Below are 19,158 nucleotides of genomic sequence, written 5' to 3'. Positions count from 1 at the left end.
AGAGCAAGGGGAACCACTACTCCAAGTCTCAGAGCAAGGGGAACCACTACTCCAAGTCTCAGAGCAAGGGGAACCACTACTGCAAGTCTCAGAGCAAGGGGAACCACTACTCCAAGTCTCAGAGCAAGGGGAACCACTACTCCAAGTCTCAGAGCAAGGGGAACCACTACTGCAAGTCTCAGAGCAAGGGGAACCACTACTCCAAGTCTCAGAGCAAGGGGAACCACTACTCCAAGTCTCAGAGCAAGGGGAACCACTACTCCAAGTCTCAGAGCAAGGGGAACAACTACTGCAAGTCTCAGAGCAAGGGGAACCACTACTCCAAGTCTCAGAGCAAGGGGAACCACTACTCCAAGTCTCAGAGCAAGGGGAACCACTACTCCAAGTCTCAGAGCAAGGGAACCACTACTGCAAGTATCAGAGCAAGGGGAATCACTACTCCAAGTCTCAGAGCAAGGAGAACCACTACTCCAAGTCTCAGAGCAAGGGGAACCACTACTCCAAGTCTCAGAGCAAGGGGAACAACTACTGCAAGTCTCAGAGCGAGTGACGTTTTAAAGGCTATTTACATAGCACTTTAAATCGGTCGACCTCTAAAAAGCTTGGAAAATTCCAGAAAATTATGTCATGGCTTTAGAAGCATCTGATAGACTAATTGACATCATTTGAATCAATTGGGGGTGTACCTGTGGATGTATTTCAAGGCCTACCTTCAAACTCAGTGCCTCTTTTCTTGGCATCATGGGAAAATTAAATGAAATCAAACAAGTCCTCAGACAAAAACATTGTAGACCTCCACAAGTCTGGTTCATCCTTGGGAGCAATTTCCAAACACCTGAAGGTACCGCGTTCATCTGTACAAACAATAGTACACAAGTATAATGGGCCCACGCAGCCGTCATACCGCTCAGGAAGGAGACGCATTCTGTCCTAGAGATGAACGTACTTTGGTGCGAAAAGTGCAGATCAATCCCAGAACAACAGCAAAGGACTTTGTGAAGATGCTGGAGGAAACAGGTACAAAAGTATCTATATCCACAGTAAAACGAGTCCTATATTGACATAACCTGAAAGGCCGCACAGCAAGGAAGAAGCCACTGCTCCAAAACCGGCATAAAAAAGCCAGACTACGGTTTGCAACTGCACATGGGGACAAAGATTGTACTTTTTGGAGAAATGTCCTCTGGTCTGATGAAACAAAAATAGAACTGTTTGGCCATAATGACCATCGTAATGTTTGGATGAAAAAGGGGGAGGCTTGCAAGCAGAAGAACACCAACCCCACCGTGAAGCACGGGGTGGTAGCATCATGTTGTGGGGGTGCTTTGCTGCAGGAGGGACTGGTGCACTTCACAAAATAGATGGCTTCATGAGGATATATGATGTGGACATATTGAAGCAACATTTCAAGACATCAGTCAGGAAGTTAAAGCTTGGTCGCAAATGGGTCTTTCAAATGGACAATGACCCCAAGCATACTTCCAAAGTTTTGGCAAAATGGCAGAAGGACAACAAAGTCAAGGTATTGGAGTGGCCATCACAAAGCCCTGACCTCAGTCCTATAGAACATTTGTGGGCAGAACTGAAAAAGCGTGTGCCAACAAGGAGGCCTACAAACCTGACTCAGTTACACCAGCTCTGTCAGGAGAAATGGGCCAATATTCACCCAACTTATTGTGGGAAGCTTGTGGAAGGCTACCCAAAACGTTTGACCCAAGTTAAACAATTGAAAGGCAATGCTACCAAATACTAATTGAGTGTATGTAAACTTCTGACCCACTGTGAATGTGATGAAATAAATAAAAGCTGAAATAAATCACACTACTATTATTCTAACATTTCACATTCTTAAAATAAAGTGGTGATCCTAACTGACAAAAAACAGGGAATTTTTACTAGGATTAAATGTCATTAATTGTGAAAAACTGAGTTTAAATGTATTTGGCTAAGGTGTATGGAAACTTCATACTTCAACTGTACGTCAATGTATGTGTGCAGCATACTGAGGTTACCTTATTACCCCCCCTGCTGGCCCGTAATACATCCCCCTGGCCTGTAATACACCCCCCGGCCTGTAATACACACACCCCCTGGCCTGTAATACACACACCCCCCTGGCCTGTAGTAATACACACACCCCCTGGCCCGTAATACACCCCCCTGGCCTGTAATACACCCCCCTGGCCTGTAATACACACACCCCCTGGCCTGTAATACACACACCCCTGGCCTGTAGTAATACACACACCCCTGGCCCGTAATACACCCCCCTGGCCTGTAATACACCCCCCTGGCCTGTAATAGACACACCCCCTGGCCTGTAATACACCCCCTGGCCTGTAATACACCCCCCTGGCCCGTAATACACACACCCCTGGCCCGTAATACACACCCCCCTGGCCTGTAAAACAACCCCCTGCTGGCCCGTAATACACCCCCGCTGGCCCGTAATACACCCTGCTACTGGCCCGTATAAACACCCTGCTACTGGCCCGTATAAACACCCTGCTACTGGCCCGTATAAACACCCTGCTACTGGCCCATATAAACACCCTGCTACTGGCCCATATAAACACCCTGCTACTGGCCCATATAAACACCCTGCTACTGGCCCGTATAAACACCCTGCTACTGGCCCATATAAACACCCTGCTACTGGCCCGTATAAACACCCTGCTACTGGCCCGTATAAACACCCTGCTACTGGCCCATATAAACACCCTGCTACTGGCCCGTATTAACACCCTGCTACTGGCCCGTATAAACACCCTGCTACTGGCCCGTATAAACACCCTGCTACTGGCCCGTATTAACACCCTGCTACTGGCCCGTATAAACACCCTGCTACTGGCCCGTATTAACACCCTGCTACTGGCCCGTATTAACACCCTGCTACTGGCCCATATAAACACCCTGCTACTGGCCCATATTAACACCCTGCTACTGGCCCGTATTAACACCCTGCTACTGGCCCGTATTAACACCCTGCTACTGGCCCATATAAACACCCTGCTACTGGCCCATATAAACACCCTGCTACTGGCCCATATAAACACCCTGCTACTGGCCCGTATTAACACCCTGCTACTGGCCCATATAAACACCCTGCTACTGGCCCGTATAAACACCCTGCTACTGGCCCGTATTAACACCCTGCTACTGGCCCGTATAAACACCCTGCTACTGGCCCGTATAAACACCCTGCTACTGGCCCGTATTAACACCCTGCTACTGGCCCGTATAAACACCCTGCTACTGGCCCGTATAAACACCCTGCTACTGGCCCGTATTAACACCCTGCTACTGGCCAGTATAAACACCCTGCTACTGGCCAGTATAAACACACTGCTACTGGCTCGTATTAACACCCTGCTACCGACCTGTGAAGGCTACACTGCTTGCTTCCCAAATGGCACCCTATTCCTGTATAGTGCACTATTTTACACTACAGCCCTATTCCCTATAAAGGGCACTACTTTTGACCAGAGCCCTATGGGAAGCCCTAGGGAAGCCCTATGTGTCCTGGTCAAAAGTAGTGCCCTTACATAGGGAATAAACACTAACTGGCATTAACATGCGGCCAACGGTTTTCCAGACAGGTAGTCTGAATCTATACAACAGCACCATCTAGTGGACAGCATCAGACACTACTGTTTCTGTCTCGTGGAATACATAGCACTGTCTGTTTCTTCACAGGCACTTTCAACAACACCCTCCAATCCACTCTCCCAAGCACAGTGGTTTGTGACCATGCCAGGGTATACAGACTTTTGTTCCTGCGCAGCAAAGAACATTTTAAAAATAAATTTAAAAAAAAAACTTTATTCAGCAAACCAACTGCTCATAACTAGGCCTAATCAAGATCTGCAGGCCATCTAGAAGTTTCTTCAGGATCAGAGTCGGTGAGGTCTGGTGATGACGACGGAGTTAAAAGCCTGGCATACACTAAATATATAGAGGACACTCTGGGTTCGGCAGGATCAAACAAAAGGACAGGACAGGAAATACCCCTCGTGTGGACTCAGATGATGACCACCACCTAACAACGCCTTCCCAGGCTTAAACCTTTCCCCCACCTCGCTAATCTCAATACACAAAGGACGAGAGAGTTACGGCTACAGCGAGGAACGAGGAAACAAGACTGGATAAAAAGATGGTAGGCAAGTTCCCGGTTGGAGTGTAGTGTGGGCAGACGACAGAAAGCAGTGTAACTTCCTGTCTGGTTTATGTAAGTCCTCCTCCCTTCACCCTTCACCCTCCTCCCTTCACCCTCCTCCCTCCTCCCTCCCCCTTCACCCTCCCCCCTTCTCCCTCCACCCTTCACCCTCCCCCCTTCACCCTCCTCCCTTCACCCTCCTCCCTCCCCCTTCTCCCTCCACCCTTCACCCTCCTCCCTTCCCCCTCCTCCCTTCACCCTCCCCTCCTCCCTTCACCCTCCTCCCTTCACCCTCCTCCCTCCACCCTCCTCCCTTCACCCTCCTCCCTTCACCCTCCTCCCTCCACCCTCCTCCCTTCACCCTCCAGCAGCCTGAACCACAGAGGGAAACATCCATGTCTGTGTGTCAACCAGAGAGGGAAACATCCATGTCTGTGTGTCAACCAGAGAGGGAAACATCCATGTCTGTGTGTCAACCAGAGAGGGAAACATCCATGTCTGTGTGTCAACCAGAGAGGGAAACATCCATGTCTGTGTGTCAACCAGAGAGGGAAACATCCATGTCTGTGTGTCAACCAGAGGGGGAAACATCCATGTCTGTGTGTCAACCAGAGGGGGAAACATCCATGTCTGTGTGTCAACCAGAGGGGAAACATCCATGTCTGTGTGTCAACCAGAGAGGGAAACATGTGCACAACTCCTTCAAGTGAAACGAAAACACTTTCTTGTTCCACGTGAGGATCATCAACTGATTAAATATAAATAATAAGACTCCTTGTAGTGACAGAGAGAGAACGATTCAGAAGAGAGAACGATTCAGAAGAGAGAACGATTCAGAGAGAGAACGATTCAGAAGAGAGAACGATTCAGAAGAGAGAACGATTCAGAGAGAGAACGATTCAGAGAGAGAACGATTCAGAGAGAACGATTCAGAGAGAGAACGATTCAGAAGAGAGAACGATTCAGAGAGAGAACGATTCAGAGAGAGAACGATTCAGAAGAGAGAACGATTCAGAAGAGAGAACGATTCAGAGAGAGAACGATTCAGAAGAGAGAACGATTCAGAGAGAGAACGATTCAGAAGAGAGAACGATTCAGAGAGAGAACGATTCAGAGAGAGAACGATTCAGAGAGAGAACGATTCAGAAGAGAGAACGATTCAGAAGAGAGAACGATTCAGAGAGAGAACGATTCAGAGAGAGAACGATTCAGAAGAGAGAACGATTCAGAAGAGAGAACGATTCAGAAGAGAGAACGATTCAGAGAGAGAACGATTCAGAAGAGAGAACGATTCAGAGAGAGAACGATTCAGAGAGAGAACGATTCAGAGAGAGAACGATTCAGAAGAGAGAACGATTCAGAGAGAGAACGATTCAGAAGATGAAACTCTGCCTGCCAAGTGTCTACTGTGAATGAGACTGCAGACCACAGATAGAATGATTCACTGATTCGCATCAGTCCCGATTCATCAGCCCCGATTCATCAGTCCCGATTCATCAGCCCCGATTCATCAGTCCCGATTCATCAGCCCCGATTCATCAGCCCCGATTCATCAGCCCCGATTCATCAGTCCCGATTCATCAGTCCCGATTCATCAGCCCCGATTCATCAGCCCCGATTCATCAGCCCCGATTCATCAGCCCCGATTCATCAGTCCCGATTCATCAGCCCCGATTCATCGGATGGCACTGTGATGGACTGCATCCAATTTGTTGAGTAGGGTATTGGAGTCTATTTTGTAAATGACATCGCCAAAGTCGAGGATTGGAAGGATGGTCAGTTTTACGAGGGTATGTTTGGGCATGTTTGATATGGGTCTGGAAGGAGAGTAAACACACCCCTACTGTCAAACCTATAAACACACCCCTACTGCCAATCCTTCTCTATGACAGCTGACACTATAAACACACCCCTACTGTCAATAAACACACCCCTACTGCCAATCCTTCTCTATGACAGCTGACACTATAAACACACCCCTACTGTCAATAAACACACCCCTACTGCCAATCCTTCTCCTTGACAGCTGACACTATAAACACACCCCTACTGCCAATCCTTCTCAGCTGACACTCAGCTGACACTGTAAACACACCCCTACTGTCAAACCTATAAACACACCCCTACTGCCAATCCTTCTCCTCGACAGCTGACGCTATAACCACACCCCTACTGTCCATCCTTCTACTCGACAGCTGACACTATATACACACCCCTACTGTCAAACCTATAAACACACCCCTACTGCCAATCCTTCTCCTCGACAGCTGACGCTATAACCACACCCCTACTGTCCATCCTTCTCCTTGACAGCTGACGCTATAACCACACCCCTACTGTCCATCCTTCTCCTTGACAGCTGACGCTATAACCACACCCCTACTGTCAACCCTCTCCTTGACAGCTGACGCTATAACCACTCCCCTACTGTCCATCCTTCTCCTTGACAGCTGACGCTATAAACACACCCCTACTGTCAACCCTCTCCTTGACAGCTGACACTATAACCACACCCCTACTGTCCATCCTTCTCCTTGACAGCTGACACTATAACAACAACCCTACTGTCAACCCTCTCCTTGACAGCTGACACTATAACCACACCCCTACTGTCCATCCTTCTCCTTGACAGCTGACACTATAACCACACCCCTACTGTCAACCCTCTCCTTGACAGCTGACACTATAACCACACCCCTACTGTCAACCCTCTCCTTGACAGCTGACACTATAACCACACCCCTACTGTCAACCCTCTCCTTGACAGCTGACACTATAACCACACCCCTACTGTCAACCCTCTCCTTGACAGCTGACACTATAACCACACCCCTACTGTCAACCCTCTCCTTGACAGCTGACACTATAACCACACCCCTACTGTCCATCCTTCTCCTTGACAGCTGACACTATAACCACACCCCTACTGTCAACCCTCTCCTTGACAGCTGACACTATAACCACACCCCTACTGTCCATCCTTCTCCTTGACAGCTGACACTATAACCACACCCCTACTGTCAACCCTCTCCTTGACAGCTGACACTATAACCACACCCCTACTGTCAACCCTCTCCTTGACAGCTGACACTATAAACACACCCCTACTGTCAACCCTCTCCTTGACAGCTGACACTATAACCACACCCCTACTGTCAACCCTCTCCTTGACAGCTGACACTATAACCACACCCCTACTGTCCATCCTTCTCCTTGACAGCTGACACTATAACCACACCCCTACTGTCAACCCTCTCCTTGACAGCTGACACTATAACCACACCCCTACTGTCAACCCTCTCCTTGACAGCTGACACTATAACCACACCCCTACTGTCAACCCTATAAACACACCCCTACTGTCAAACCTATAAACACACCCCTACTGTCAACCCTATAACCACACCCCTACTGTCAACCCTATAACCACACCCCTACTGTCAACCCTATAACCACACCCCTACTGTCAACCCTATAAACACACCCCTACTGTCAAACCTATAAACACACCCCTACTGTCAATCCTCTCCTTGACAGCCCTTCCTTTCAGATGAGAGAGAGAAAGAGAAGAACATCTGCGAGTGACCTGCTCAATGACAGTTGACACCAAGAACCCTTTTCCCATTAAAAATCTGACTGCGATCACAGGAAACAGTAGACTTGGGCAATATCCAGATTGGCATACCTTTATAATGACCTTGTGCCATACCAGGATATTCAGTAATATTAATGTGTTTATTATTATTATTATTATATTTTGTATTTTTTATTTAACTAGGCAACTCAGTTAAGAACAAATTCTTATTTACAATGACGGCATACACCGGCCAAACCCGGACGACGCTGGGCCGATTGTGCGCTGCCCTATGGGAACTCCCTATCACGGCCAGTTGTGATACAGCCTGGATTCGAACCTGGGTGTCTGTAGTGTTGAGATGCAGTGCCTTAGACCGCTGCGTCACATTCAGGATCTATCCTGTAGTACTGAAGTTGAGGCCACAACCAATTTAAATTCCTAACACATATCATACAAAACTCTAATTCGTAAAACATACATGAAATGGATGAGGAACATCCACAAACTAATAAATACCATACTAAATGTAACAACACAGAACACATACTAAATGTAACAACACAGAACACATACTAAATGTAACAACACAGAACACATACTAAATGTAACAACACAGAACACATACTAAATGTAACAACACATACTAAATGTAAACAACACATACTAAATGTAACAACACATACTAAATGTAACAACAAATGTAACATACTAAATGTAACAACACAGAGCACATACTAAATGTAACAACACATACTAAATGTAACAACACAGAACACATACTAAATGTAACAACACATACTAAATGTAACAACACAGAACACATACTAAATGTAACAACACATACTAAATGTAACAACACAGAACACATACTAAATGTAACAACACAGAACACATACTAAATGTAACAACACAGAACACATACTAAATGTAACAACACAGAACACATACTAAATGTAACAACACATACTAAATGTAACAACACATACTAAATGTAACAACACATACTAAATGTAAATGTAAATGTAAAACATACATGAAATGGATGAGGAACATCCACAAACTAATAAATACCATACTAAATGTAACAACACAGAACACATACTAAATGTAACAACACAGAACACATACTAAATGTAACAACACAGAACACATACTAAATGTAACAACACAGAACACATACTAAATGTAACAACACAGAACACATACTAAATGTAACAACACAGAACACATACTAAATGTAACAACACAGAACACATACTAAATGTAACAACACATACTAAATGTAACAACACATACTAAATGTAACAACACATACTAAATGTAACAACACAAAACACATACTAAATGTAACAACACACAACACATACTAAATGTAACAACACATACTAAATGTAACAACACATACTAAATGTAACAACACATACTAAATGTAACAAAACAGAACACATACTAAATGTAACAACACATAACACATACTAAATGTAACAACACATACTAAATGTAACAACACATACTAAATGTAACAAAACACAAATGTAACACATACTAAATGTAACAACACATACTAAATGTAACAACACATACTAAATGTAACAACAAATGTACAACACATACTAAATGTAACAACACAGAACACATACTAAATGTAACAACACATACTAAATGTAACAACACATACTAAATGTAACAACACATACTAAATGTAACAAAACAGAACACACATACTAAATGTAACAACACATACTAAATGTAACAACACATACTAAATGTAACAACACACAAATGTAACACATACTAAATGTAACAACACATACTAAATGTAACAACACACAACACATACTAAATGTAACAACACATACTAAATGTAACAACACAGAACACATACTAAATGTAACAACACATACTAAATGTAACAACACATACTAAATGTAACAACACATACTAAATGTAACAACACAAAACACATACTAAATGTAACAACACATACTAAATGTAACAACACAAAACACATACTAAATGTAACAACACATACTAAATGTAACAACATATACTAAATGTAACAACACAGAACACATACTAAATGTAACAACACATACTAAATGTAACAACACATACTAAATGTAACAACACATACTAAATGTAACTAAACATACTAAATGTAACAACACATACTAAATGTAACAACACATACTAAATGTAACAACACATACTAAATGTAACAACACATACTAAATGTAACAACACATACTAAATGTAACAACAAATGTAACAACACATACTAAATGTAACACATACTAAATGTAACAACACATACTAAATGTAACAACACATAACACATACTAAATGTAACAACACATACTAAATGTAACAACACATACTAAATGTAACAACACATAAAATGTAACAACACATACTAAATGTAACAACACATACTAAATGTAACAACACAACACACAACACATACTAAATGTAACAACACATACTAAATGTAACAACACATACTAAATGTAACAACACATACTAAATGTAACAACACATACTAAATGTAACAACACAAAACACATACTAAATGTAACAACACATACTAAATGTAACAACACATACTAAATGTAACAACACAGAACACATACTAAATGTAACAACACAAATGTAACACATACTAAATGTAACAACACATACTAAATGTAACAACACATACTAAATGTAACAACACAACTAAATGTAACAACATACTAAATGTAACAACACAGAACACATACTAAATGTAACAACACATACTAAATGTAACACATACTAAATGTAACAACACATACTAAATGTAACAACACAAAACACATACTAAATGTAACAACACATACTAAATGTAACAACACATACTAAATGTAACAACACAGAACACATACTAAATGTAACAACACATACTAAATGTAACAACACAAAACACATACTAAATGTAACAACACATACTAAATGTAACACATACTAAATGTAACAACACACTAAATGTAACAACACATACTAAATGTAACAACACATACTAAATGTAACAACACATACTAAATGTAACAACAACACATACTAAATGTAACAAAAAACACATACTAAATGTAACAACACATACTAAATGTAACAACACAGAACACATACTAAATGTAACAACACATACTAAATGTAACAACACAGAACACATACTAAATGTAACAACACAAATGAACACATACTAAATGTAACAACACAGAACACATGTAACAACACACACATACTAAAATGTAACAACACAGAACACATACTAAATGTAACAACACATACTAAATGTAACAACACATACTAAATGTAACAACACATACTAAATGTAACAACACAAAACACATACTAAATGTAACAACACATACTAAATGTAACAACACATACTAAATGTAACAACACATACTAAATGTAACAACACACAACACATACTAAATGTAACAACACATACTAAATGTAACAACACATACTAAATGTAACAACACATACTAAATGTAACAACACAAAACACATACTAAATGTAACAACACATACTAAATGTAACAAAACAGAACACATACTAAATGTAACAACACAGAACACATACTAGATGTAACAACACATACTAAATGTAACAACACAGAACACATACTAAATGTAACAACACATACTAAATGTAACAACACATACTAAATGTAACAACACATACTAAATGTAACAACAAAATGTAAAACATACTAAAATGTGAACACATACTAAATGTACAACACATACTAAATGTAAACATACTAAATGTAACAACACAGAACACATACTAAATGTAACAACACAGAACACATACTAAATGTAACAACACATACTAAATGTAACAACACAGAACACATACTAAATGTAACAACACATACTAAATGTAACAACACAGAACACATACTAAATGTAACAACACAGAACACATACTAAATGTAACAACACAGAACACATACTAAATGTAACAACACAGAACACATACTAAATGTAACAACACAGAACACATACTAAATGTAACAACACAGAACACATACTAAATGTAACAACACATACTAAATGTAACAACACATACTAAATGTAACAACACATACTAAATGTAACAACACAAAACACATACTAAATGTAACAACACACAACACATACTAAATGTAACAACACATACTAAATGTAACAACACATACTAAATGTAACAACACATACTAAATGTAACAACACATACTAAATGTAACAACACATACTAAATGTAACAACACATACTAAATGTAACAACACATAACACATACTAAATGTAACAACACATACTAAATGTAACAACACAGAACACATACTAAATGTAATACTAAATGTAACACATACTAAATGTAACAACACATACTAAATGTAACACATACTAAATGTAACAACACAGAACACATACTAAATGTAACAACACATACTAAATGTAACAACACATACTAAATGTAACAACACAGAACACATACTAAATGTAACAACACAGAACACATACTAAATGTAACAACACATACTAAATGTAACAACACAGAACACATACTAAATGTAACAACACATACTAAATGTAACAACACATATACTAAATGTAACAACACATACTAAATGTAACAACACATACTAAATGTAACAACACAGAACACATACTAAATGTAACAACACACATAACACATACTAAATGTAACAACACATACTAAATGTAACAACACATACTAAATGTAACAACACATACTAAATGTAACAACACATACTAAATGTAAACAACACAAAACACATACTAAATGTAAAACACATACTAAATGTAACAACACATACTAAATGTAACAACACATACTAAATGTAACAACACATACTAAATGTAACAACACATACTAAATGTAACAACACATACTAAATGTAACAACACATACTAAATGTAACAACACATACTAAATGTAACAACACATACTAAATGTAACAACACAGAACACATACTAAATGTAACAACACATACTAAATGTAACAACACAAAACACATACTAAATGTAACAACACATACTAAATGTAACAACACATACTAAATGTAACAACACAGAACACATACTAAATGTAACAACACATACTAAATGTAACAACACATACTAAATGTAACAACACAGAACACATACTAAATGTAACAACACATACTAAATGTAACAACACATACTAAATGTAACAACACATACTAAATGTAACAACACAGAACACATACTAAATGTAACAACACACATACTAAATGTAACAACACATACTAAATGTAACAACACATACTAAATGTAACAACACATACTAAATGTAACAACACAGAACACATACTAAATGTAACAACACACAACACATACTAAATGTAACAACACAGAACACATACTAAATGTAACAACACATACTAAATGTAACAACAATACTAAATGTAACAACACATACTAAATGTAACAACACATACTAAATGTAACAACACATACTAAATGTAACAACAAACTAATACTAAATGTAACAACACAGAACACATACTAAATGTAACAACACAGAACACATACTAAATGTAACAACACATACTAAATGTAACAAACACACATACTAAATGTAACAACACATACTAAATGTAACAACACAGAACACATACTAAATGTAACAACACAGAACATACTAAATGTAACAACACAGAACACATACTAAATGTAACAACACATACTAAATGTAACAACACAGAACACATACTAAATGTAACAACACAGAACACATACTAAATGTAACAACACATACTAAATGTAACAACACATACTAAATGTAACAACACATACTAAATGTAACAACACAAACACATACTAAATGTAACAACACATACTAAATGTAACAACACATACTAAATGTAACAACACATACTAAATGTAACAACACATACTAAATGTAACAACACAGAACAACACATACTAAATGTAACAACACAAAACACATACTAAATGTAACAACACATACTAAATGTAACAACACATACTAAATGTAACAACACAGAACACATACTAAATGTAACAACACATACTAAATGTAACAACACAAAACACATACTAAATGTAACAACACATACTAAATGTAACAACACATACTAAATGTAACAACACATACTAAATGTAACAACACATACTAAATGAACAACATACTAAATGTAACAACACATACTAAATGTAACAACACATACTAAATGTAACAACATACTAAATGTAACAACACATACTAAATGTAACAACACAGAACACATACTAAATGTAACACATACTAAATGAACACATACTAAATGTAACAACACACAACACATACTAAATGTAACAACACATACTAAATGAACACATACTAAATGTAACAACACATACTAAATGTAACAACACATACTAAATGTAACAACACATACTAAATGTAACTACTAAATGTAACAAACATACTAAATGTAACAACACATCCACATACTAAATGTAAAACACATACTAAATGTAACAACACAGAACACATACTAAATGTAACAACACATACTAAATGTAACACAACACATACTAAATGTAACAACACATACTAAATGTAACAACACAGACTAAATGTAACACACAAAACACATACTAAATGTAACAACACATACTAAATGTAACAAAACAGAACACATACTAAATGTAACAACACAGAACACATACTAAATGTAACAACACATACTAAATGTAACACATACTAAATGTAACAACACAGAACAACACATACTAAATGTAACAACACAGAACACATACTAACATACTAAATGTAACAACACACATACTAGAACACATACTAAATGTAACAACACATACTAAATGTAACAACACAAAACATATACTAAATGTAACAACACATACTAAATGTAACAACACACAACACATACTAAATGTAACAACACAGAACACATACTAAATGTAACAACACATACTAAATGTAACAACACATACTAAATGTAACACATACTAAATGTAACAACACATACTAAATGTAACAACACAAAACACATACTAAATGTAACAACACATACTAAATGTAACAACACATACTAAATGTAACAACACATACTAAATGTAACAACACAAACACATACTAAATGTAACAACACATACTAAATGTAACAACACATACTAAATGAACACATACTAAATGTAACAACACATACTAAATGTAACAACACATAACACATACTAAATGTAACAACACATACTAAATGTAACAACACATACTAAATGTAACAACACAGAACACATACTAAATGTAACAACACATACTAAATGTAACAACACATACTAAATGTAACAACACATACTAAATGTAACAACACATACTAAATGTAACAACACATACTAAATGTAACAACACAGTAACACATACTAAATGTAACAACACATACTAAATGTAACAACACATACTAAATGTAACAACACACAACACATACTAAATGTAACAACACATACTAAATGTAACAACACATACTAAATGTAACAACACATACTAAATGTAACAACAACACATACTAAATGTAACAACACATACTAAATGTAACAACACATACTAAATGTAACAACACAAAACACATACTAAATGTAACAACACATACTAAATGTAACAAAACACATACTAAATGTAACAACACAAAACACATACTAAATGTAACAACACACATACTAAATGTAACAACACAGAACACATACTAAATGTAACAACACATACTAAATGTAACAAAACACAACACATACTAAATGTAACAACACATACTAAATGTAACAACACATACTAAATGTAACAACACAAAACACATACTAAATGTAACAACACATACTAAATGTAACAACACACAACACATACTAAATGTAACAACACATACTAAATGTAACAAAACACATACTAAATGTAACAACACAAAACACATACTAAATGTAACAACACATACTAAATGTAACAACACATACTAAATGTAACAACACACAACACATACTAAATGTAACAACACATACTAAATGTAACAACACAAAACACATACTAAATGTAACAACACATACTAAATGTAACAACACAAAACACATACTAAATGTAACAACACATACTAAATGTAACAAAACACATACTAAATGTAACAACACAGAACACATACTAAATGTAACAACACATACTAAATGTAACAACACAAAACACATACTAAATGTAACAACACATACTAAATGTAACAACACATACTAAATGTAACAACACAAAACACATACTAAATGTAACAACACATACTAAATGTAACAACACATACTAAATGTAACAACACATACTAAATGTAACAACACACAACACATACTAAATGTAACAACACATACTAAATGTAACAACACATACTAAATGTAACAACACATACTAAATGTAACAACACATACTAAATGTAACAACACAGAACACATACTAAATGTAACAACACATACTAAATGTAACAACACACAACACATACTAAATGTAACAACACATACTAAATGTAACAACACATACTAAATGTAACAACACATACTAAATGTAACAACACATAACACATACTAAATGTAACAACACATACTAAATGTAACAACACATACTAAATGTAACAACACACAACACATACTAAATGTAACAACACATACTAAATGTAACAACACATACTAAATGTAACAACACACAACACATACTAAATGTAACAACACAGAACACATACTAAATGTAACAACACACAACACATACTAAATGTAACAACACATACTAAATGTAACAACACATACTAAATGTAACAACACACAACACATACTAAATGTAACAACACATACTAAATGTAACAACACATACTAAATGTAACAACACACAACACATACTAAATGTAACAACACACAACACATACTAAATGTAACAACACACAACACATACTAAATGTAACAACACATACTAAATGTAACAACATATACTAAATGTAACAACACATACTAAATGTAACAACACACAACACATACTAAATGTAACAACACATACTAAATGTAACAACACAGAACACATACTAAATGTAACAACACATACTAAATGTAACAACACATACTAAATGTAACAACACATACTAAATGTAACAACACATACTAAATGTAACAACACATACTAAATGTAACAACACATACTAAATGTAACAACACAAAACACATACTAAATGTAACAACACATACTAAATGTAACAACACAAAACACATACTAAATGTAACAACACATACTAAATGTAACAACACACAACACATACTAAATGTAACAACACATACTAAATGTAACAACACATACTAAATGTAACAACACAGAACACATACTAAATGTAACAACACATACTAAATGTAACAACACATACTAAATGTAACAACACATACTAAATGTAACAACACAGAACACATACTAAATGTAACAACACATACTAAATGTAACAACACATACTAAATGTAACAACACATACTAAATGTAACAACACACAACACATACTAAATGTAACAACACATACTAAATGTAACAACACATACTAAATGTAACAACATATACTAAATGTAACAACATATACTAAATGTAACAACACACAACACATACTAAATGTAACAACACACAACACATACTAAATGTAACAACATATACTAAATGTAACAACACATACTAAATGTAACAACACACAACACATACTAAATGTAACAACACATACTAAATGTAACAACACATACTAAATGTAACAACACATACTAAATGTAACAACACATACTAAATGTAACAACACAGAACACATACTAAATGTAACAACACACAACACATACTAAATGTAACAACATATACTAAATGTAACAACACAAAACACATACTAAATGTAACAACACACATACTAAATGTAACAAAACAGAACACATACTAAATGTAACAACACATACTAAATGTAACAAAACACAACACATACTAAATGTAACAACACATACTAAATGTAACAACACATACTAAATGTAACAACACAAAACACATACTAAATGTAACAACACATACTAAATGTAACAACACAAAACACATACTAAATGTAACAACACATACTAAATGTAACAAAACACATACTAAATGTAACAACACACATACTAAATGTAACAACACAGAACACATACTAAATGTAACAACACATACTAAATGTAACAAAACACAACACATACTAAATGTAACAACACATACTAAATGTAACAACACATACTAAATGTAACAACACATACTAAATGTAACAACACATACTAAATGTAACAACACATACTAAATGTAACAACACATACTAAATGTAACAAAACACATACTAAATGTAACAACACAGAACACATACTAAATGTAACAACACATACTAAATGTAACAACACAAAACACATACTAAATGTAACAACACATACTAAATGTAACAACACATACTAAATGTAACAACACAAAACACATACTAAATGTAACAACACATACTAAATGTAACAACACATACTAAATGTAACAACACATACTAAATGTAACAACACACAACACATACTAAATGTAACAACACATACTAAATGTAACAACACATACTAAATGTAACAACACACAACACATACTAAATGTAACAACACATACTAAATGTAACAACACACAACACATACTAAATGTAACAACACATACTAAATGTAACAACACATACTAAATGTAACAACACAGAACACATACTAAATGTAACAACACATACTAAATGTAACAAAACACATACTAAATGTAACAACACAAAACACATACTAAATGTAACAACACATACTAAATGTAACAACACAGAACACATACTAAATGTAACAACACACAACACATACTAAATGTAACAACACATACTAAATGTAACAACACATACTAAATGTAACAACACATACTAAATGTAACAACACATACTAAATGTAACAACACATACTAAATGTAACAACACACAACACATACTAAATGTAACAACACATACTAAATGTAACAACACATACTAAATGTAACAACACAGAACACATACTAAATGTAACAACACATAAAATGTAACATACTAAATGTAACAACACAAAACACATACTAAATGTAACAACACATACTAAATGTAACAACACATACTAAATGTAACAACACATACTAAATGTAACAACACAGAACACATACTAAATGTAACAACACATACTAAATGTAACAACACATACTAAATGTAACAACACAGAACACATACTAAATGTAACAACACATACTAAATGTAACAACACATACTAAATGTAACAACACATACTAAATGTAACAACACATACTAAATGTAACAACACATACT

At 36.4% G+C, this 19,158-nt stretch overlaps 1 protein-coding gene across 1 annotated transcript in view; it reads right to left on the bottom strand.

Annotated features, from left to right (window-relative positions):
* Positions 1–19,158, bottom strand: part of LOC118380539 (cerebral cavernous malformations protein 2 homolog) — a 90,547-nt gene that overhangs the window by 68,628 nt on the left and 2,761 nt on the right.

Source organism: Oncorhynchus keta, chromosome 19 (genome assembly GCF_023373465.1).
Source record: "Oncorhynchus keta strain PuntledgeMale-10-30-2019 chromosome 19, Oket_V2, whole genome shotgun sequence".
Lineage (NCBI taxonomy): Eukaryota > Metazoa > Chordata > Actinopteri > Salmoniformes > Salmonidae > Oncorhynchus > Oncorhynchus keta.
This window is presented reverse-complemented; position numbering and strand designations above follow the sequence as displayed.